The 22656-nt window shown below is 42.4% G+C and overlaps 1 protein-coding gene across 3 annotated transcripts in view; it reads left to right on the top strand.

Annotated features, from left to right (window-relative positions):
- Positions 1 to 555: 555 nt before the first annotated feature.
- The window catches only part of cgnl1 (cingulin-like 1), a 148918-nt gene continuing 126817 nt past the window's right edge, over positions 556 to 22656 (top strand). Inside the window, exon 1 of one of the 3 annotated variants that reach the window (XM_060853030.1) lies at positions 556 to 623. The gene's annotated coding sequence lies outside the window, so the exon portion shown is untranslated. Of the gene's footprint in view, positions 624 to 810; positions 880 to 22656 lie in introns of those variants that run through there. The other 2 variants (XM_060853029.1, XM_060853031.1) reach the window with 2 other exon arrangements.

Below are 22656 nucleotides of genomic sequence, written 5' to 3'. Positions count from 1 at the left end.
TGAAAAATTGAGTGTTTGGTGATCCTTTCCCCGGGCTTTAAATTCCTCCCACATTGCTGAGAGTGGACACTGCAGGTGCAGAGTATGACCTTCCAGCTGGGATTTCAACAAGGGGGGGGCGCAGGATTTTATTTTCAAGCTGTTTTATTCTCAGTCCACAGTATAAGCAACAATGCCCATCCCTCACAGCAGGAGAAGAGGGTTTTAATAACTGACTCCAGCTGGGTGTGTGCTGTTCACTAGGGAGGGAGACAGAGAGGTAATTAACCCCCTCCTGCTCCCCTGTCCTGCCCTGTGTGCCTCTCCCCTCGCGGGGGGGGGGGGGAAGAGTTACATCAACAACTTGCTGTTGGAATTTACTCTTTAAACAGGATCAGAGACTTATCTGCTCCCAGCGCGTGTTACACTTTTTGTTGACGCTGGGGCTTACCAGATCACCTCGGTCTCTCCTGAGCGCGCCCCCCCCCAAGCGCTCGCTCTCGCGCGCCTGCCCTCCGCGTGCACGCGCCTCACTCGCCCTCTGTCGGCTTGTCCCCTCTCTCCCTGCGCTGCTGCAGCTGCAGTGACTCTGACATGAGGGAGTTGTAGAGACACAGCGTGAGGACAACTTCACTTGGCAGGAGGTGAGTGGAGGGGATCACTGTCCTCCCCCAACAACAACAACAAAAGTTTTTTTGCTTTCAATCAGACTGGAGGAACTTGACTCTCCTTTCCGCCCCGAGAAGAGCAGGGAAAAAAAAAGTCTGGGGTGGAAGTTGTCGATTTTCACCCCATTTCACTGCAACTTGTTGCGATTTGCGTTCAGTGCGGAGCTCCAGTTACTGGAGTTCCTGGGGAGTTAAATTCGGGGACTGCTCGGGTTATCGGTTGAAAGTTTTGGTGAGTGGAGTTCCATACTGCTTTTCAGTAGATTAGACGGCAGGAGACTTGTAACTCGGAATTATCCCCAAGGTCACTGGAGACGAGACATGTACAGAAAGTGCTGGTGCCAGGTCCCAAACATGCTGGAATATTCTTTGAGTAAATGCGTTTAGTTTTAAAACAAAAACGTTTTGGCAGTTGTTGACCGTGATTTTGTTTTCTTCCTTCGTAATGTCCTGACCTCTGTCCTTCAAGGTCTATTTTTGGCTTTTATGCAGTTTTTTTCTTTGGAGGAATATATTTTGGAAGCCGAGTCATTTGCTGAGAAAATCGACTTGATTTCACCACATTCACCGGCTGCTGAGTCTGGTCTCGTATCTCAAAGCAGTTTCTTTTGATCAAGTATGCACCGATCCCAATTTAAATCCGAAACGTATAATTTGATTTGCACAGTGTAATTAAAATGTGCAGTATTTAAATCTAATATTTTAATACATGTTCAAAGCATAGACAATCCTTATTTTAAATGTGCTTGATGTTAGAATGAATTGTTAAAATTCACTTGTAAGATGAGAAACGTTTACTTCAAAAATGCTTTTATAGTTTGCAGGTATAGTGGCTGTAAATAAGTAAGCTTTTCATTATCTAAAGATGCTTTGGGAAGTAGCAAATTTTAAGAGTGATCAAAATTAGAATGATGCCTTAGTCATCAACAGATTTAGGTTCAACTGACAAGTCTGTTATATCCGGCATTAACGTTAAACCTGCAGGAGAGGTCTATTCAGAATCCACAGTAGAAGACTATGTAAAGGTGGGATTGACATCTCAGTGGTTGAGTTGCTGAGCCATGTGTTCCAGGAACATCTTCCAATTTACCAGTTGACCTCAGCTGGCCTCAGCAGTACAACTGCCACGGTGAAAATTGGGGGGAAAGAGCAAACAAAAACCCAGATCATCTAATTCATCACCATGACCTTGTATTTGTTCAGAGGAGTGCATACCAAAGGGGAGTTGCAAGCTAAGAAGATAGCCTATGAGCATATGCTTGAGTAATTGTGAATGTCATCTAAACTCCTGTATCAGGCAATTAGGTTTTTGTTGGTACCAATTTTTAACATATCTTGCAGCTGGCTTGTTACCCAGCTAATAATGCTGTTGAATTAGGTAGCTACCTGACAAAGGAGCAGCGCTCTGAAAGCTTGTTCTTCTAAATAAACCAGTTGAACTATAACCAGGTGTCATGTGATTTTTAACTTTGTTTCCCCCCCCCCAGTTCAACACTGGCACCTCCGCATTCATGGCTACCATCGACACCACCAACAGCCCGCTGAAGTGCAACAGCAAACGTCTTTTGTAAGGGTTATTCTAACAGGCTAGGTATTTTAAAGCACATTGTTGGAGCAGTTGGATCTTTTATCTGAAATCTGCAATGTTTTGTGTGTGTTGGTTTCAGCAAAGGCTCTGTCTCTAATATGAGGTATGTAGCCCTCATGGTATGAGGATTGTGGGTTTCATATCCAGTCCAGAAAGTTGGGCAAAAATATCTACTCTGATGCTCCAACTCACAAATGAGGGTGTACTGCACTGTTGGGGTGAAAGGTACTGTCTTTCACATGCAAAGTTAACTGAGGCTCCATTTGGTCTGTCAAGCAGATGTGAATGATCTCACACCACCATTTTCAAAATGAGCAGTGGAGCTATCTGCTGTATCCACATAAAGATTTATCCCCTAATTAACATACCAAAGTATAATCATTGGATTATTTACTTAGATTACTTGGATTTAGTATTATCATTTGGCTTTCAAGAAAGCTTGTGCATAAATTGACTGTCACATTTTTCTGCATCTAGCACATTCAGAAATTTTAATTGTCCATACCTTAAATTGCACTTATTTTTGTTCACCCTTTAACCCTTTTACACTACATTAACATTTTTATCTTTAAAGGTCCTGCCCATTCCTACTTATCAAATTCTTGGGCCCTGCAATTTTCCTCCTTGCTTGCCTCTCCTTGTTCCACCATCCACGGCTCTTCAACTCCCTTGGTACCCTGACCTTCTACACTATGTCTTGAACCAGTGTTCTTTGCTTCTCAGCCTCTCAGTAGGTAGAACAGTTTCTCCTGATCTACTCCGCCCAGACTCCTCGTGGTTTTGAATATCTCTGTCAAACCTTCTCCAGCAGCAGCTTCAATTTCTTTAATCTGTCCGGAGAGCAGAAGTCACTCATTCCCTAAACCAGTTTTGCAAATCATTTCTGTGCCCTTTTTAATCCATCCAGATCTGGGTGCAGTATTCGCAGTTGAGGCTGAACCAATGTTTTCTGTACAGGTTAACATAACTTCCTTGTTTTTGTCTTCCATGCCCATATTGACAAAACCCAAAATGCTGTAGTATATGTTTTTCTTTAACCCTGCATTCAACCTTCCCCACCACCTTCAATGATTTGTGCACATATATTTTTGCTCCTGCATTCCCTTTAAAGTTGTGCCCTTGAATCTATATTGCCTCTTCCTTTCGGTACCAAGATTAATGTATTGAGGCCTAATCTAAGCTTCTCTCCAGATGACTTCAATTAACTCTTTAAGGCTATTAACAGTGCTGCCCCAAATCAGGGCAGCACTGCATTGTTGAAGATGCTGTCTTTTAGATGAACCAGTACTTTTTCTTTTCACTTGTCAGGCATGGGCATCTCTGGCAGCACCAGCATTTACTGCCCATCCCAAGTAGCCCTTGATAAATTAGTGGTGAGCTGCCACTTTGAATCGCTGCAGTCTGTGTGCTGTAGGTAGACCCACAATACCCTTAGGGATGGAATTTCAAGATTTTGACCCAGCGATAGTGAAGGAACAGTAATACAATTTCTCAAGTTAGGGTAGTACGCGTCTTGGAGGGGAACTTGTAGGTTGTGGTGTTCCGATGTACCTTATACCCTTGTCCTTCCAGATAGAAGTGATTGTAGGTTTGGAAGGTGCTGTTCAAAGATCTTTGGTGAAATTGTGTACTGGGTCTTGTACACTCGGTACACACTGCTGTAATGGAGTATCGATGGTAGAGGGAATGGATGTTTGTGGATGTGATGCCATTGAAGTGGGCTGCTTTGTCCTGGGTGGTGTCAAGGTTCTCGAGTGTTGTTGGAACTGCACTCATCCAAGGAAGTGCCTTCTGGATAGTAGAAAGGCTTTGGGGGAGTCAAGAGGTGAGTTACTCACCTCAGTGTTCCTCGTCTCTGACCTGCTGTTGTAGCTACTTGTAGACATGCTATTCAATGTCAAGGGTTGGTGGGTGGATTGTCTTATATTGGAGAAGGCCATTGTTTGGTATTTGTGTGGTGCGAATGTTACTTGCTATTTTTCAGCCAAGCCCAAGTATTGTCTAGGTCTTGTTACATTTGGACATGTATTAGTATCTGAGGCATTGTGAATGGTGCTGGACATTGTACAATCATTAGCAAACATCCCCACTTCTGACCTTATGTTGGAGGGAAGGTCATTGAATCTGTGAAAGATGGTTGGTCTGTGGACACTACCCTGAGGAACTCCTGCAGAAATGTCCTGGAGCTGAGACGACTGATCTCCAATCATAATAAACACTTTCCTATATGCCAGCTATGACTCCAACCAATTAAGTGTTTGCCCCAAATCCCATTCATCCCAGTTTTGCTAGGGCTTCTTGATGCCACACTTGGTTAAATGCAGCCTTGACATCGAGATCTGTCGCTTTCACCTCCTCTCTGGAATTTGGCTCTTTTGTCAATATTTGAACCCAGGCTGTAATGAGATCAGGACCTGAGTGGCCCTGTTGGAACCCAAGCTGGGCGTCACTGAGCAGGTGCTGCTTGATAGGAGTGTTGATGGCACCTTCCATCATTTTACTGTTAATTGATCAAGAGTGGACTGATGGGGCAATAATTGGCTGCCTTAGATTTGTCCTCCTTTTTGTGTACAGGACATATCCGGGCAATTTTCTGCACTGCCAAATTGATGCCAGTGTTGTAGCTGTTTTAGATGAAGCAAGACCATGTGGCAGTACTCACTGATACAAAAGATTATAAGGCACTATTCAAAGAAGAGGAGGAGAGATCTGTCCAACAAATATTTATCTCATCACTGTGCATAATGTGGGTGTTTATCTTCCCGCAACCCAGCAGTAACTGTATTTGCAAAATATGTAATTGAAAATGAAGCATTTTGGGAGGTAGTGAGGTTTTGAAAGATGCTATCTAAAAGTTATAGTATTTAGTACAGACTAAATTCATTCATAGTACTAACAATGACTACTTGGTGCTGGCTTCAGTAATTAGTACCAGGCTCCGGACTTGTACTCAGCATCTCTGTGCTATTTATGCAAAATGTTTTTAAACCAGCTTCTTCCCTTGATCAGGCAGCACACCGAGTGCATATTTCGGATAAAAGTCAATATGATTAATATGCAATCCAATAAAAAAATGCTTGTCTGTATTATGCTATGATACAAGTGCATAGGGTGAATTTATAATAAAATTTGGATTTATGTGATAGTCATTGCTCATCATTTGGTTGATATTCTCTTGTAAAACCAAGGAGAAATTGTTTTGGGGCATGGGGAAACTGGGGTTGAAATATATTTGGTATTTCAGTAAACATGCTGTACTTTGGATGCAATATTTCATGACATAATAGTTGGAAGAGATTCCTAATCTTTGAAGTTTAAAAAGAAAGTATGTTAATATTATTTGCTTCATCTTGGCTGTTAACAAATATTGGTTCAACTTGATTAAGACCAAAAGTTATCTTAATGTGAAACGTAAGTTCCCTTTTCTTTGAACTGTAGTCTGCAGTCTGTTTCTTGCAGCTGATGTTTCAGCAAAGAATTTGCATTTGTTTTCTTTGATATTTTCTATCAATATTAGCATTTTACAGTTTTTGATTTCAAATAACTTCTGTAAAACAATGGCTTTTGTGGACACAATCCCTATCATGAACGCATTCCGGTCAATAGATCAACACTGTTGTTTGCTATCTCCTGCATTCTTGCTGTATGAATGTAAGCAGTGATTATCAGTGGGGCTGATGGATTATGGTAGCTATCTCTGGAGAATTTTTCCTGAGTTAGTCTTACACCACCATGTAAATGGAAAGAAGTTGTTGAAGTTAAAGAATAAGAACCCTGACTCTGGTGCTGCTCCCTCTTGTAACTTCTGGGGTCTTTGAAGCTATTTGATACATGGTTATAATTGGTTAACTTGGATAGTTGGATCATAGGGGTTCAGCTCTTATCCTTTTTCTATTTTAAAAGCGTTTATAAATTCTGAAGGCAAAACATAACTAGGATCATTGGAATTTTGTCATTTCCTGCCATTGTTTTGGCGGCCATTAAGAGCAGTTACTAATTTCCAAAGTTTTCCTTTTATAGCTCTCGTACACATATTAGAGCTTTTAATAGTATTGGGGAAAATAACTATCTTCTGTTCAATAAGACCAGTTACAAGCTTGACGTTTTCTTTACTGTGGTTCTCAAACTTCTGTTCGATCTGCAGAGCAGTAGTCAGGATGTCTGTCCCTTCACTTTATGAATCAAATATTCCATCTGAGCCACAGTACCACCTATATAACACCTTGCAAGTCTTGTTGTGAAAATCTTCCTTATTCCGGGTGATGGGTCCTGGTGATGACCCAATAACTTTGAAATTGAGAATTCATAATTCCATGATGAGAAATGCGAAATTAGGTTATACACATCAGCTTGCTTGTGGGCTGGCTGCTGAAATAACTACCACAGAAGCTGCTGGATAATTGTGAAACTATCTGATTCCTCCATGTTCCGAGGAGATGATGATTTGCCACCTCCAGCTGTTCTCAATTACTGTTGACTCCATCCCGTGCTGATGCCATGAGCACACCCAGCAGCCTTTATTAAAACTATTAGAGAGAGGAAAATCTGTCTCCTCTTTGCCCCTGATATTTCCTCAGCATTTAGTTTCTCAAATCCAACAGATTGTATCGTTCAGAATCCTGATACTGGATAAACTTTGGAGGTATCTGGTTGTTGTTTGCTGCTTGAGTATTCCACGGTTTGCACAGTAAATCTTCACTGACATCCATTTGATGGTTGAATACCTCCTTCTGATAGTTCCTCACTGTTCTCAGATATCACAATCATCTGTGAAGAGCTTCCTTCTGTTGTTTTTTTTTAGTGTCTTAGCATCGGTAAATTGGAATAACTTGTCAGTGCTCAGAACATTGTGAGGCAAGAGCAAACCTATTTCTGTATTTTTTAATGATTGCACCTACTTGTCTTTCCACCACTTTTCTGAAATACTCCCCACTCCAGCACTCTTCAGGCTCATTCACCGAACACTCTTTGCTCATTCACTGGCCTTCCCTCGGGATGATTTCTGTTAAGTATGTTCCACCAAACCATACACTAATATAGCTCATCCAAATTTGATGACATTTGTACTTTGAGAATTATAAAGCCCTTTAAAGACATCCCATTTTCCTTTTTTTAAAAAAAAAGTCATATCCTATGTTGTTATGTAGTCCATTCAATGTGAAACATCTTGAACTGTGATGCATTTGTGCTCTGTCAGATCATTTCTCCTTCTGAATCTCTCTTTAGTGCTTTTTGTCTCTCTGGATCCTTTATGCACTCTGTGTCTGCTCTCTACCATTTCTTCCTTCCACCCAATCCTACTAAAGGCAACATCAGTGATATTGCTGTCTAAGTACAGAAAATGCCACCAGTTTATATTCACTTGCTATTGGTTTTTAAAAAAATCTTTGTTGTAGTTGCATCTTTTTGATAAAATTGTAAAATGTTTAAGGCACAAAAGGAGGCTTTAATCCAATTCCTTATTGAATGCCTTCACCACACCCTGACAGTGTATTCCAGATTGTAATCACTCACCACATGAAGCTATTATTCCCCACTGCTTTTGCCAATTACCAGTAAATCTACGTCCTCAGGTTCTTGAGCCTTCCACCAACACAAACAGCTTATTTCTTCCTAACTATTAGGTTCAGGTCCCTCATGATTTGGCGCAACACGATTAAATCTCCCTTTAAGCTGTTCTTCTGCAAGTAAAATCACCCCAGCTTGTCTAATCTGTCCATGTAATTGACGTTCCTTGTCCCCAGAACCATTCTAATTAATCTTATTTGTGTCCTTTCGAATACCTTGATGAGCATCCAAAGGTGTGGTACCTACAGATGGGCACAATACTCCTGTTCAGGCTAAAGTAGTGTGTTTATTTGGGTCGATTTGTAACTTTTGTGCCTCTGTACTCTATGCATGTAATTATAGTTTTGTTAAACTATGCTCTCAACCTCTCAATTTGCTACCTACTTCTCTCGATTCTGATTACAGGACCTCTATTTCTACTCATGTCATTTTGAGACTAATGTGGACCATGAATGCGGACATTCACCCTTCCTCTGAAACGTCTTGCAGCTGCTCAGTAATATCCTTGGCCCAGTCACTAGGGAAGCATTATACTACCACAAGTTCAAATCTGTAGCTGCTGAACGCTTGTCTGTTGAATCTGCTGCATTGAGCTTGCAGTACCCCTGTTGCCCTCCTGTAAAGCTGAGTCACCCATGATGCCATTGACATGACTCTGGTTACACTCTCCACCTTCAGAACTGACTACACATTGGAGAGTCCCCACTCTGGAAACACTTGTGTGATAGTACTGTTTCTTTATGATCATCAGGTGGCCACCTTTTCCCCTTTGCTCAGCATAAACTGAAGCTGTGCGGAGGGTGGGGATTGACGATTTTCATAACATGGTGTTGCACTAAGTTCTAACCTCTCAGAGCGCTGCAGTCATTGCAGCCTTGGCTCAAACCTCAAAACCTGCTGCTTCACGTGCTGCAACAGCTGATGCTTTCTGTACACGTGATTGGTTATCTAGGACACGATAAGCACACCAGAGTTTCTGCATTGCTCAGGATGTGCACTTATAGAGTCATAGGGATGTACAGCACGGAAACAGACCCTTCGGTCCATGCCAACCAGATATCCCAACCCAATCTAATCCCACCTGCCAGCCCATATCCCTCCAAACCCTTCCTATTCATATACCCATCCAAATGCCTTTTAAATGTTGCAATTGTACCAGCCTCCACCACATCCTCTGGCAGCTCATTCCATACACGTACCACCCTCTGCATGAAAAAGTTGCCCCTTAGGTCTCTTTTATATCTTTCCCCTCTCACCCTAAACCTATGCCTCTAGTTCTGGACTCCCCAACCCCAGGGAAAAGACTTTGTCTATTTACCCTATCCATGCCCCTCATAATTTTGTAAACCTCTATAAGGTCACCCCTCAGCCTCCGACGCTCCAGGGAAAACAGCCCCAGCCTCTCCCTATAGCTTAAATCCTCCGAACCTGGCAGCATCCTTGTAAATCTTTTCTGAACCCTTTCAAGTTTCACAACATCTTTTCAATAGGAAGGAGACCAGAATTGCATGCAATATTCCAACAGTGGCCTAACCAATGTCCTGTACAGCTGCAACATGACCTCCCAACTCCTGTACTCAATACTCTGATCAATAAAAGAAAGCATAGTGAAAGCATCGCCTTCACTATCCTATCTACCCGCGACTCCACTTTCAAGGAGCTGTGAACCTGCACTCCAAGGTCTCTTTGTTCAGCGACACTCCCAACACCATTAAGTGTATACGTCCTGCTAAGATTTGCTTTCCCAAAATGCAGCACCTCACATTTATCTGAATTAAACTCCATCTGCCACTTCTCAGCCCATTGGCCCATTTGATCAAGATTCTGTTGTAATCTGAGGTAACCTTCTTTGCTATCCATTACACCTCCAACTTTACTAACTGTACCTCTCATGCTTGCATCCAAATCATTTATGTAAATGACAAAAAGTAGAGGACCCAGCACCAATCCTTGTGGCACTCCACTGGTCACAGGCCTCCATTGTGAAAAACAACCCTCCACCACCACTCTCTGTCTTCTACCTTTGAGCCAGTACTGTATCCTAATGGTTAGTTCTCCCTGTATTCCATGATACCTAACCTTGCTAATCGGTCTTCCATGGGGAAACTTGTCGAATGACTGACTGAAACCCATATAGATCACATCTATAGCTCTGCTCTCATCAATCCTCTTTGTTACTTCTTCAAAAAACTCAATCAAGTTTGTGAGACATGATTTCCCATGCACAAAGCCATGTTGACTATCCCGAATCAGTCCTTGCCTTTCCAAATACATGTACATCCAGTCCCTGAGATCAGAGCTGCCCTTCACAAGAGGAGAGTTAGAGGTGCGTTCTAGCAGGTGATGAATCTTATTTCTACTAATAAACTTTATTATTTCTAAAGAAGAAGACGACCCACCAGTTAAGTCACTTCCTTTCTGTTATTGTTACTTAAATATAGAGAAGGTTATTGAATATTTTATTCAACTCTTATTTTCCTTCAAAATATTGCCGTTTTTAATTTCTCTGTTCCTTAGACTGACTCTCTAACTTTGAAGAAATGGAGACTGAGGTACAATACTCACCGAGCAATCAATTGATGTCCTTTCCACACCCAATTTTTCCATTCTTTTTATAACTCGAGTGTGCCCCGATCTGTTTCAGCTGCTGTGTTTGTGTCCAGATAATTGATAGACCCCTTGCCCGGGCCACAATTTATCCTCTGCCTGGAGCTCCAGGTTCCTTGTATATCTGCTGCTGAGTTACTTCATTAGCTGTATAGACCAGAGTTGGTCTTACCAGAATCTAATTAGAATCAGTTGCAGAGGAGAGAGTGAGAACTGCAGATGCTGGAGATCAGAGTCTAAAAGTGTGGCACTGGAAAAGCACAGCAGGTCAGACAGCATCAGAGGAGCGTGAGAGTCGGCATTTTGAGCATAAGTCCTTCATCAGGAATGTGGGGGTTGGCCAAGTGGGCTGAGAGATAAATGGGAAGTGGGTGGGGCTGGGGCAAAGGTAGCTAGGAAGGAGATAGGTAGATGAAGGTGGAGGGTGATTGTGATAGGTCAGGGTGGAGGGGATAAGTGGGAGGAATGATGCACAGGACAGTTTAAGAGGGTGGTGCTGGGTCGGAGGGTGTAAAACCTGTGGCTACACCTCCCCCCTCACCTCCATCCAAGACCCCAAAGGATGCTTCCACGTCCAGCAGAGATTTTCCTGCACCTCCAAACATCTCACCTACTGTGTCCGTTGCTCTCGATGTGGTCTCCTCCACATTCAGGAGATAGGATGCCAACTTGTGGAATGCTACAGAGAACACCTCTGGGACACATGCACCAAACAACCTCACCACCCAACACTTCAAATCTCCCTCCCATTCCCCCAAGGACATGCAAGTCCTGGGCTGCCTCCACCACCAAATCCGAGCCACCTGACGACTGGAGGAAGAACACCTCATTTCCAACCACGCAGGATCAATGTCAATCTCACCAGTTTCCTCATCTCCCCTCCTCCTCCTTATCCCAGATCCAACCCTCCAACTCAGCACCGCCCTCTTGAACTGTCCCACCAGTCCACCTTCCTTCCCACCTGTTCGCTCCGCCCTTGGCTCCAACTTATCATCATCACCCCCACCTCCATCTACCTATCGCATTCCTAGCTACCTTCCCTCACCCAGCCCCGCCCCATCTCCTATTTATCTCTCAGCCCTTTCCAACCCCCCACCCCCACCCCCACCCCCACCCTCCTATTTTTCTCTCAGCCCCTTTCTCACACCCCCCAACATTCCTGATGAAGGGATTATGCTTGAAATGTCGACTCTCCTGCTCCTCGGATGCTGCCTGACCGGCTGTGCCTTTCCAGCACCACACTTTTAGACTCTGAATTTTCTGTAGCAGAGTACAAAAGACTATTTAGATTTCACAGAATCCTTACAGTGCTGAAAGAGGCCATTCGGCCTACTGAGTCTGCACCGACCCTCTGAAGAGCATCCTATCCGGATCCAGATCCTCACCCAATCCCCATTACCCCACATTTCCCGTGGCTAATCCACATTTCCTGCAAATCCCTGGAAACTATTATTGGACAATTTAGCATGTCCAATCCACCTAAACTGCACATCTTTGGACTGTGGGAGGAAACCTTCAGGGAGAACATCCGCGCAAACCATCACCCAAGGTTGGAATCGAACCTGGGTACTGGCACTATGCGAGAGCAGTGCTAACCACTGAGCCATTGTGCCACTATATTTTTACACTTTTAGGTTTTTACATGTTTTGCATGGCAAGTCATTGAACTTTCAGGCTGATAATTGCATACTGTAGGAATCAGGGCGGGCAACGTGATGTGCTTGGTGTGGTTGGGAACACTGACCTGACCAGAAGTGAGGAAGGGGGGGTTTGAGGAGGAGTGCTCATGAGACCAAGAGTTGGGATGGGATTGTTATGTTACTTGATAATTGTTAATAAAAGCATAAAGTTCTATATGCATGGACCTATTTAAGAAGTTGTGTAGTGATAGAGACTGTGTTATAAATAATAATGAAGGAAGGAGCAACGGGAGTGCTTTGAAAACTAATTTCCAATGTGGACCCATTTGAACTTGTCGCTATCATCCCAAGAAGACTTCGGAATGGGCAATAAACATTGGCTTTGCCAACAATGCCCACATCCCATGGAAAAATATAAATTGAACATGACCACAAATGCTAGCAAAACAAAATATAATGCAGAGGTAACATGTGTCAAATTATTAAAGGTTGCACATAAGATAATCCTCCATCGCCCCTCCCCCTAGTCCCTCCTCCCTACCTTTTATCTCAGCCTGCTTGGCTCTCTCTCTCTTATTCCTGATGAAGGGCTTATGCTCGAAACGTCGAATTCTCTATTCCTGAGATGCTGCCTAACCTGCTGTGCTTTGACCAGCAACACATTTGCAGCTGTGATCTCCAGCATCTGCAGACCTCATTTTTTACTCGAAGATTTTAACCTACTGCGAATCCTCTTACAAGGATGCCTTCCTTGAAGAAGCTCTCTTCCTCCCTCTACAAGGATTTCAGTGAGTCCCTCTCTCACTGCACCCCCCAGGTCACCTCCATCGCCCCTCCCCCTAGTCCCTCCTCCCTACCTTTTATCTCAGCCTGCTTGGCTCTCTCTCTCTTATTCCTGATGAAGGGCTTATGCTCGAAACGTCGAATTCTCTATTCCTGAGATGCTGCCTAACCTGCTGTGCTTTGACCAGCAACACATTTGCAGCTGTGATCTCCAGCATCTGCAGACCTCATTTTTTACCCATAAGATAATAAGATCAACCAATCAGATGAAAAAAACCTTGTGTTTTTAATGTACTTTATAAAACATTGTTATGTTACACACTCTTGTAGGTTTAAGCCAGGTTCTTCATACTTCCTGTTCACTGCATAACATTACTTTGCCATGCTATAATACTTATTCTACAGTTCCTGTTTCAAAATAAATATCTTAAAAGTTGAGTAAAATTTCCAGATTTGGGCTTGGTTTGAATGAAGCATTTGTAATTGACCTTTTTTTTGATATTAAATTGTTTATTGTAGTACTAAAGTCATTGCTGCTGGATACAACTATTTCTCTGTGGATCTGAAACCACATTGAAACAAAGAACAATCGAAAAGATACTGTTTACAGTTAAATACAGGAAGCAATAATAAATAGGTTTCAAAGTCACAGAGGCTGCCTGACTCAAAACAATCAAATAATGCTCACAAATTCAAGGTGTAGCAATCTATGAGCTACACCTTGCTTTAACCCGGGCAAACGTTATTATTTGATAACTTATTGGTTGACCTGTGTTTATTGGATTTCTTTTTACCCAAATGTGTACATCAGTAATATTATCAGCACCATTGTTCAGACTGGTCTTTTGTTATATATTGTCACCAACCAACCAATGCAAAATAGAGATAAAAAACAGAAGTTGCTCCTTTATATACTTTCAACAACAGTTATAAGGTGGCTGCACTGCTGCCAAAGGGTTGGGTAGTCCAGTTACCTTGCTGACTAGAATATGGTTCAGAGTAACACTTGCACCACGGTTCAATTCCATTTCAGGCTGAAGTCAACTCGAGGGCCCCTGCCCTTGTGAGTGAAAGGCAATAGCAAAGCACCGCTGATCAAAACTGCCAAGATGCTGGCTTAGAATGAAATGTGAGCAGACTATAAGCTCAGGATCTGAGAAGGGCACCCATGGGTGGCACGGTGGCTCAGTGGTTAACACTGCTGCCTCACAGCACCTGGGACCAGGAATCAATTCCACCCTTGGGCATCTGTTTATATGGTATTTGCATATTCTCCTTTTGTCTGCGTGGGTTTCTTCTGGGTGCTCCGGATTCATTCCATACTGCGTTGGAGCAATTCTGGTCTTCCTATCGGAAAGGTGTTGTGAAACTTGAAAGGGTTGGAGGATTTGAGCTATAGGAAGAGGCTTGGGCTATTTTCCCTGGAGCATAGGAGGCTGAGGGGTGACCTTATAGAGGTTTATAAAATTATGAGGGGCATGGATAGGATAAATCGACAAAGTGTTTTCTCTGGGATGGGGGGAGTCCAGAACTAGAGGATATAGGTTTAGGGTGAGAGGGGAAAGATATAAAAGAGACCTACGGGGCAACTTTTTTATGCAGAGGGTGGTACGTGTATGGAATGAGCTGCCAGAGGAAGTGGTGGAGGCTGGTACAATTGCAATATTTAAGAGGCATTTGGATGGGTATATGAATAGGAAGGGTTTGGAGGGATATGGGCCGGGTGCTGGCAGGTGGGACTAGATTGGGTTGGGGTATCTGGTCAACATGGGTGAGTTGGATCAAAGGATCTGTTTCCATGCTGTACATCTCTATGACTGTATGTGCAGGTTAGGTCAATTGACCATGCTAAATTGCCCATAGTGTCCAGGACATACAGGCTAGGTCATCTAGCTATGGAAAGTGCAGGGTTAAGGTGGGGGGGTGGGGGGGCAGGGGTCTGGGTGGGATGCCTTCAGAGGGTCGGTGTGGACTTGATGAGCCGAATGGTCTGCTTCCATACCGTGGGAATTCTATGATAATGATGCCAAGATACAGATTCCCTTGAAGACCTGTTAGAACAGTCATACATGAAAAATTCCACATCAAATCTCTTGTCACCATATTTTGATTTTATTCCCTTCTATTATAAATCCTATGGAATTTTAGTACTTCATTGTAAGAGATCCTGTAGCCACACGGGATCATATCATATCATAGGGCATTGAACTGGGTCTTTCTACTTTTAAAAGAACAAAGTGGTTAGCACTGCTGCCTCATAACGCCAGGGTCCCAGGTTCGATTCCAGCCTCGGGCGACTGTGTGTGTGGAGTTAGCACATTCTCCCCGTGTCTGCGTGGGTTTCCTCCGGGTGCTCCGGTTTCCTCCCACAGTCCAAAGATGTGCAGGTTAGGTGAATTGGCCATGCTAAATTGTCCATAATTGTTACGTGCATTAGTCAGAGGGGTGGGTGTGGATTTGTTTGCACACTGTAGGGAATCTAAAAGAAAGAAAATATACAGCCCAGGAACAGGTCCTTCAGCCCTCCAAGCCTGAGCCAATCCAAATTTACTGTCTCAACCTGTCACCCAATTCCTAAGCATCTGTATCCCTCTGATCCCCACCTACAGGTCTGTCCAGACACATCTTAAATGAATCTACCGTGCCTGCCTCTACCACCTCTGCTGGCACTGCGTTCCAGGCACATACCACTCTCTGTAAAGTAAATGATTCATACTACTTTTGATTCATTCACTAACTAATTAGTGATGAACCTGGTGTGAACCAGCTTTGCAAATTGTAGTGAACCTCACTTTGATCTAGCTTTTTGTACAGTGAAAGATTTACCATGCATGTTCATATTTCCTTGACTAGTCCATCTTATTATGAGCAACTTTCTAGCAAATCATTTATAATCCTCTTTGATGAATAACATAATCCTTCCTTCCTTGATACTTCAATCAGTAATCTTATTACAGTAGAAAGGAATTCCCACACTTTGTGGGAAAGTCTAGTTGGCAACCTTCTGTCAATTTCATGGAATAAGTTTTTCCGACTAGCTTCCTATAGTTTTGACTTCAGTTAATTGGCTTGGGCTGTACATTATTAGAGGAAAGTTAGTATGAAACTGTACTTCTGTTGAATTCAATCTGAAGGGAAACCATTCCTTTTACATGATCATTGTTTTTTTCTTTATTCCTGGTGAGAATTGTTTTCAGCTGACGAGGTTTAGCTCTTCAACTCTTCCCATTTTATAAAGAACTTACCACCTGAATTATAATATCTGCATCAATTAGCCTTTCTGATTTGAACACTTACATTTTCAGTTGTAAACGCTATCCTGGGCTAATGGATTTTGTTGTAATGGGCAATACTTTAAAACCTAAGGTAAAATAAAGGTGGCTGAGAGAGCAGTAAGCCATCCCATTTGAGTTAGCTGTGTGATTAGGTCATTCATGATGTTTTATACAAAAGGATTTAAAGCTGAAGCCCTTTCTCTGCTTTTTTAAAAATATTTGTTCGTGGCACGTGGACATCTCTGGCTGGTCAGCATTTATTACCTGTCCCTAATTGTCCCTTGAGAAAGTGCTGGTGAGCTGCCTTCTTGAACCACTGAAGTCCATGTGCTGTAGGTTTGCCCACAATTCCAGGAAATTCCAGGATTTTGACCAGCGACAGTAAAGGAACAGCGATTTATTTCCAAGTCAGGATGGTGAGGAACTTGAGGGCAACTTGCAAGTCGTGGTGTTCCCCTGTATCCGCTGCCTTTGTCCTTCAAGGTGGAAGTGGTTGTGGGTTTGGAAGGTGCTGTCTGATTGGACTGTAATCAGCCGGATTAGATTTGTTCTGCTTTTTGAGTTCAGGACATACCTGGGCAATTTCACATATTGTTGGGTAGATGCCAGTGCCGTAACTACTGGAAGAGCTTGACTAGGGGAGAAGCACGTTCTGGAGCAAACATCCTCAGTACTATTACCAGAATGTTATCAGGGCCTATAGACTTTGCAGTATCCAGTGCCTCCAACTGTTTCTTGATATCACATGGAATGAATCAAATTGGCTGAAGACTGATATCTGTGATGTTGGGGATCACTGGAGGAGGCCGCGATGAATTATCCACTCATCACTTCTAACTGAAGGTTGCTGAGAATGTTTCAGCCTTATGGTTTGCACTTATGTTTTTGGGCTCTTCCATCATTGAGGATCGGGATATTTGTGAAAGTTCCTCCTCCAGTCTGTTGTTTAGTTGTCCTCATTAATGACCGAATATGACAGGACTGCAGAGTTTAGATCTGATCTGTTGGTTGTGGGATCTCTTAGCTCTATCACTTACTCTCTGTACTGCTTGGTGGCTTCACCAGGGTTGATACCACATTTCCAGGTATGCCTGGTGCTGCTGCTGGCATGCCCTCCTAAAATCTCCATTGAACCAGGGTTGATATCTTGGCTTGATGTACTGGTTGAGTGGGGGATATGCCAGGCCATGAGGTTACAGATTGTGCTGGAGTACAATTCTGCTGCTGATGGTCCACAGTGCCTCATGGATGCCCAGTCTTGAGTTGCTTGATCTGGTCAAAATCTTAGATTCTAGATTAGAGTGGTGCTAGGAAAGCACAGCAGTTCAGGCAGCATCCGAGGAGCAGGATGCCACCGCAGGAATTGCAAAACCTGCACCCAGTCCTCCTCCCTCACCTCCATCCAAGGCCCCAAAGGAGCCTTCTACATCCATCAAAGTTTTACCTGCACATCCACCAATATCATTTATTGTATCCGTTGCTCCCAATGCGGTCTCTCCTACATTGGGGAGACTGGACGCCTCCTAGCAGAGCGCTTTAGGGAACATCTCTGGGACACCCGCACCAATCAACCACACCGCCCTGTGGCCCAACATTTCAACTCCCCCTCCCACTCAACTGAGGACATGGAGGTCCTGGGCCTCCTTCATCGCTGCTCCCTCACCACCCGATGACTGGAGGAAGAACGACTCATCTTCCGCCTCGGAACACTTCAACCCCAGGGCATCAATGTGGACTTCAACAGTTTCCTCATTTCCCCTTCCCCCACCTCACCCCAGTTCCAAACTTCCAGCTCAGCACTGTCCCCATTTGTCCTACCTGCCTATCTTCCTTTCCACCTATCCCTCCACCCTCCTCCCTGACCTATCACCTCCATCTCCATCCCCATATTGTACTATGCTACTTTCTCCACACCCCACCCTCCCCTCATTTATCTCTCCACCCTTCAGACTCTCTGCCTCTCTACCTGCTGAAGGGCTTTTGCCCGGAAAGTCAATTTTCCTGCTCCTCAGATGCTGCCTGACCTGCTGTGCTTTTCCAGCACCACTCTAATCTAGAATCTGGTTTCCAGCATCTGCAGTCATTGTTTTTACCTGGTCAAAGTCTTTCCCATTTAGCGTGAAGTTAAAAAGCGTGCAACACCAATTATAGTCCAGATTTATTGAGAACTACAAGCTTTCGGAGCGCTGCGTATACTTCTTCCAAATAAACCTGTTGGACTATAACCTGGTGTTGTGATTTTAACATTGTCCACCCCAGTCCAACACTGACACCTCCACACCAATTTAGCACAGAGATAGTTCCATAAAATACCGGAAGAAACATCAAAGAAGCGCTTCGCAGGAGGCTCCAGAGCACTGATGATGTCTCCTAGCCAGGGGTCGAAACGTTTGCAACAAAAACTTCCAGCTCGGCGAACAGAACCACAACAACGAGCACCCGAGCTACAAATCTTCGCACAAACTTTGAATAGTTCCATACAACACAGTGGAGGGCATTCTCAATATAAAGGCGTAACTTGGTCTCCACAAGGACTGTGTGGTGGTCACTCTTACTGATACTGTCATTGATGCATCTGCTGCTGGCAATTTCATAAGGATGATGTTGAGTATGTTGTTCCCTCATCACCCAGTCTGGCAGCTATGTCCTTTAGGACCCAATCAGTCCAAACGGTAGTGCGCCTGACATTGAAATCTCCCACCCAGAGTATATTTTGCCCCCTTGTCACCTTCAGTGCTTTCTCCAAATGTTGTTCAGCATGGAGCAGTACTGATTCATCAGCCGAGTGAGGATAGTATATGGTGACCAGTAGGATGTTTCCTTGTCCATGTTTAACCTGTCTGTGAACATTCTCACTCCTATTGCAAACTCCAGTGGTGGTTGACCCATTAGCATCACATTTATGCAGCTTCAACTCCTGTGCTAGTATTCCTGAAAAACACCTATACTGCAACCAACTCTACTTTCTGTACCCCAGCTAGACACAACAATTGTCAAAACAGCGTAAAAATAAATTAGGATATCAAATATGTATGTCCTCAGTGTCTTTAAGAAGGAAATAAACATTTCAAATATGGAATTGTGGCTATTGTAGTATGTAGCAGGAGGAGCATGTAAAGACTTTTGAAACTTAGTTCAAACTATGCAGAGTCAAACACTGATCTGAAGAAATGTAGATAAATATTATTAAAAGCAAGATACTGCAGATGTTGGAAATCTGAAACAGAAAATGCAGCAAGTCTGGCAGCATTTGTGGAGAGAGAGAGAGTTAACTTTTGAAGAAGAGGACCCTCTCCAACGCATCATGTCCTTCTGATAGTGTGGCGACCAGAACTGCACACCATATTCCAAATGCGGCCTAACTAAAGTTTTATGCAGCTTTAACATACCTTGCCAACTTCTTCATCGGCCGGGGCATAAAATAAAGGTAAGTGTGCTATATGCCTCCTTGACCTCCTCATCCACCTGTGTTGCCACTTTTGAGGATCTGTGCACTTGCTACACCCAGATCTCTTTGTATGTCTGCGTTCATACGGGTTCTGCTATTTGTTGTATAATTCAAAGCTGGATTTGATCTTCCAAAACGCATCACCTCATATTTGTCCAGATTAAACTCCATCTGCCATTTCTCTGTCCAAATCTGCAATCTATCTATATCCAGCTGTATCATTTAATAATCCTCGCTATCTGTACTCTGCCAGTTTTGGTGTCATCTGCAAATTTAGTCATCAGACCAACTACAAGTACAGAGGAGGTTTAACCAAGATGTTGCCTGGTCTGGAGGTTTTCATTGTGAGGAGAGGTCAGATTGTTTTCATTGGAGGGGTGACCTGGTAGAGGTCAACAAAATTAAATGGATAGCAGAGACTTTTCTCCGGTGGAAAGGTCAACTCCAAAAGGTCATAGGTTCAAGGTGAGAGGGGAAAGTTTGAGGGGAGAAGTAAAATAGGAAAATATTTCACACAGAGGATGGTGTGTGCCTGGAACGCACTGACAGTGGAGGTGATGCAAGCAGACATGCAAGCAACATTGAAGGTGTATCTTGATAATCTCATGAATGGGAGACAAACAGAGGGACAGAAACTATGTATGGGCAAAATTTAGCAGTTCTGAATAAGGATTAAAAATGGGCTCTGGCTTGGTGGGCTAAAAGGCCTGTTCCTTTGTTGTATTGTATTGCTTAAATCACATTGGACTTGAAATGTTAACTCTGGATAAATCTTAACTTGTTTATCAGCTGACTCTTGAGATTGAATTGCTTCTTGTGATACTCTGACACCCGTCCAGTTTATTTCTATATTGCACAGACTCATGTCATTTTTTACTTAGTTACAATCCCAGTAAAGCTGTTAACGTTTAAAGAGAAATTTGAACTCCCAATGATCAGTTAAAAGAACAATGCCACCTGATTTCAGATTTTAAGCTGGAAAAGTTATGGTTGGACATTAAAAACAAGACCTTCCAATGTTCCCACAAGAGACATGATTGTGGATTTAGTCCAAGCTTAGGCTTCACTCATATTCTGACTTTGTTGCTATTAGGCCATTAGGAACCAGAACAAGGTATATTGTTGGTTCCTAACAGCCTCTCTATTCCAGTTCCACAGATGTCTTACTGCTCCTGACAGATTAGATTCCTGCTTCAGCCAGACTGCCTCCAGATTTTGAATTAAAGCTTTTGACTGTGAAGTTGCACAAATAAAATGCAAAACAAGGTGTACTTCTAAACGTAACCTTTCACAGAGCAATTTGGCGTACCTGGGCGGTATGACCAACAGAAATACAAAATTAGTGTCTTTTACCTTCAGAATATCCCTTTTATTCACAAAAATAATTGATATCTGTAGATGAAGCTAATAGCCTGCTTACTGGGCACATTGGTTCCATCAAGTAAAGCTATTGTTTACAAGGTCTTTTTGGAGCTTCTTTGGAAAAAAAACATGAATAATTGAAACTTGCCAGGTTTGCACTCCAATCTCAAAGCCTGTTTTAAGGTACCTTGGAATGAATATTCATTACCATGAGGACCAGAGAGGGTTTACCCCACATTCAATTCTGACCTTGTAGACTATCCTCATCAGTCTGGTTTTTGCTTATTTCGTGTTTTGTTTACTAGCTCCTCAACCAAGTATATCCATTTATCTGCATTCAAAAATTCAAATCCCAAACTAAAGTATATTTCTCAAACATGTACAACAATAATTCAATTCCTAATAGATATTTCGTCATAAAAAACTTTCAGATTGCCAAAAATGTAAAATACAAACTTAATATATTTCTAATTAAATTGCCATGACAAATATTTTTCTAGGAAGTATGTTTCAAACTTCTTTTTGGGTTTGGAATGTTGTTCACACTCTGATTATTTGCAGCATTCTATTCTGAAGAGTCTGGATTGACCAAGTATAAATATTATCACTCAAACATTGTTAATTATTAATCATTATCATTCAATCATTGTTAATTGGTTCAAATGCCCTGAATATTCTCCCTTTACCTTTGGCGAGAAGCTAATTCTAGATCTGCTTCATAGCTTCTTGCTAAAAATTTGCTTAGTGGCCTTTATGTCAAATATTTTGTTCGGGTCACATATGAAAATGTACAATGTGATCAAAAAGAGTCTTACAGCACAATAAAAGGAAAATTTTGCAAGGTCGAAAGTCAAATACACTTGGATTGAAAATGACTATTGTATTGCAGTGGATATTGTTTCTGCAAAGATTAAAGCTCATGCATTACTCATCCACGTTGTTCAAGTTTTTGTTATTTGTTTAAGGAAGTGATTGCATAATTTTAAATGGATTGGCAGAAGATCTTGTTTTAGTTGGCATTTCTCTGCAATTTGTTGAATATACCAATTTTGTACTCTACAAAATAGGATAGTGCATTTTTTTTTGTAAATTCCATATACTGGTAATTAAATTTTGGTGATCAAACTTAAATGCGAAAATTAATTTAAAACACAATTAGTGTACAACAAGCACGATGTGAATAATTTTTGTATTTTGTGAAGCCTGCCTGAATTGTCTGCCTAATTAGTTTCAAACTACGTCAGCATTAGAAAGAAGCATTTAAGTTTTTCAAAGTGCTGAATGACCCAAAGTTTTGTACTACATAAACGTACCACCACCTAACTGGAGTGATCTTGGCATGCACACTGTATTTTAACCATGGGAAATGGATCATTTTCCCATCTGTCTGTCTTTTTGTTGAGGAAGCTGTGGTCCTTAAATTAGATTTTTTTTGTTATCCGTAATGGATGTTGGCTTAACTTCAGTTCAAGTGTTGCAACTTTGTTTAGCATCTATTCTTCTCAAAGCCTGTGAAGCACCTTGGAACATTTTTCTACATCAGAAGCATATTATAAAGGAAAGTTGATTTGCTGCAACAGTAAGTTAATTGTCTAGCACACAACTGTTTAGTAGCTACTACCTGATTTAAGTGTATCTGAATTAGATACCTTTGCATGCATACAGGAGATGTCAGGACGTACTTAATCCAAAAATAAACTTCCACAACTTAAACAGTTTAGCCCTGCTACCAGGGCTT

The sequence above is a fragment of the Hemiscyllium ocellatum genome, chromosome 39 (genome assembly GCF_020745735.1).
Source record: "Hemiscyllium ocellatum isolate sHemOce1 chromosome 39, sHemOce1.pat.X.cur, whole genome shotgun sequence".
NCBI classification, from domain to species: Eukaryota; Metazoa; Chordata; class Chondrichthyes; order Orectolobiformes; family Hemiscylliidae; genus Hemiscyllium; species Hemiscyllium ocellatum.
Note: the sequence above shows the minus strand (reverse complement) of the source record. Positions and strands in the feature narration are given on the sequence as shown.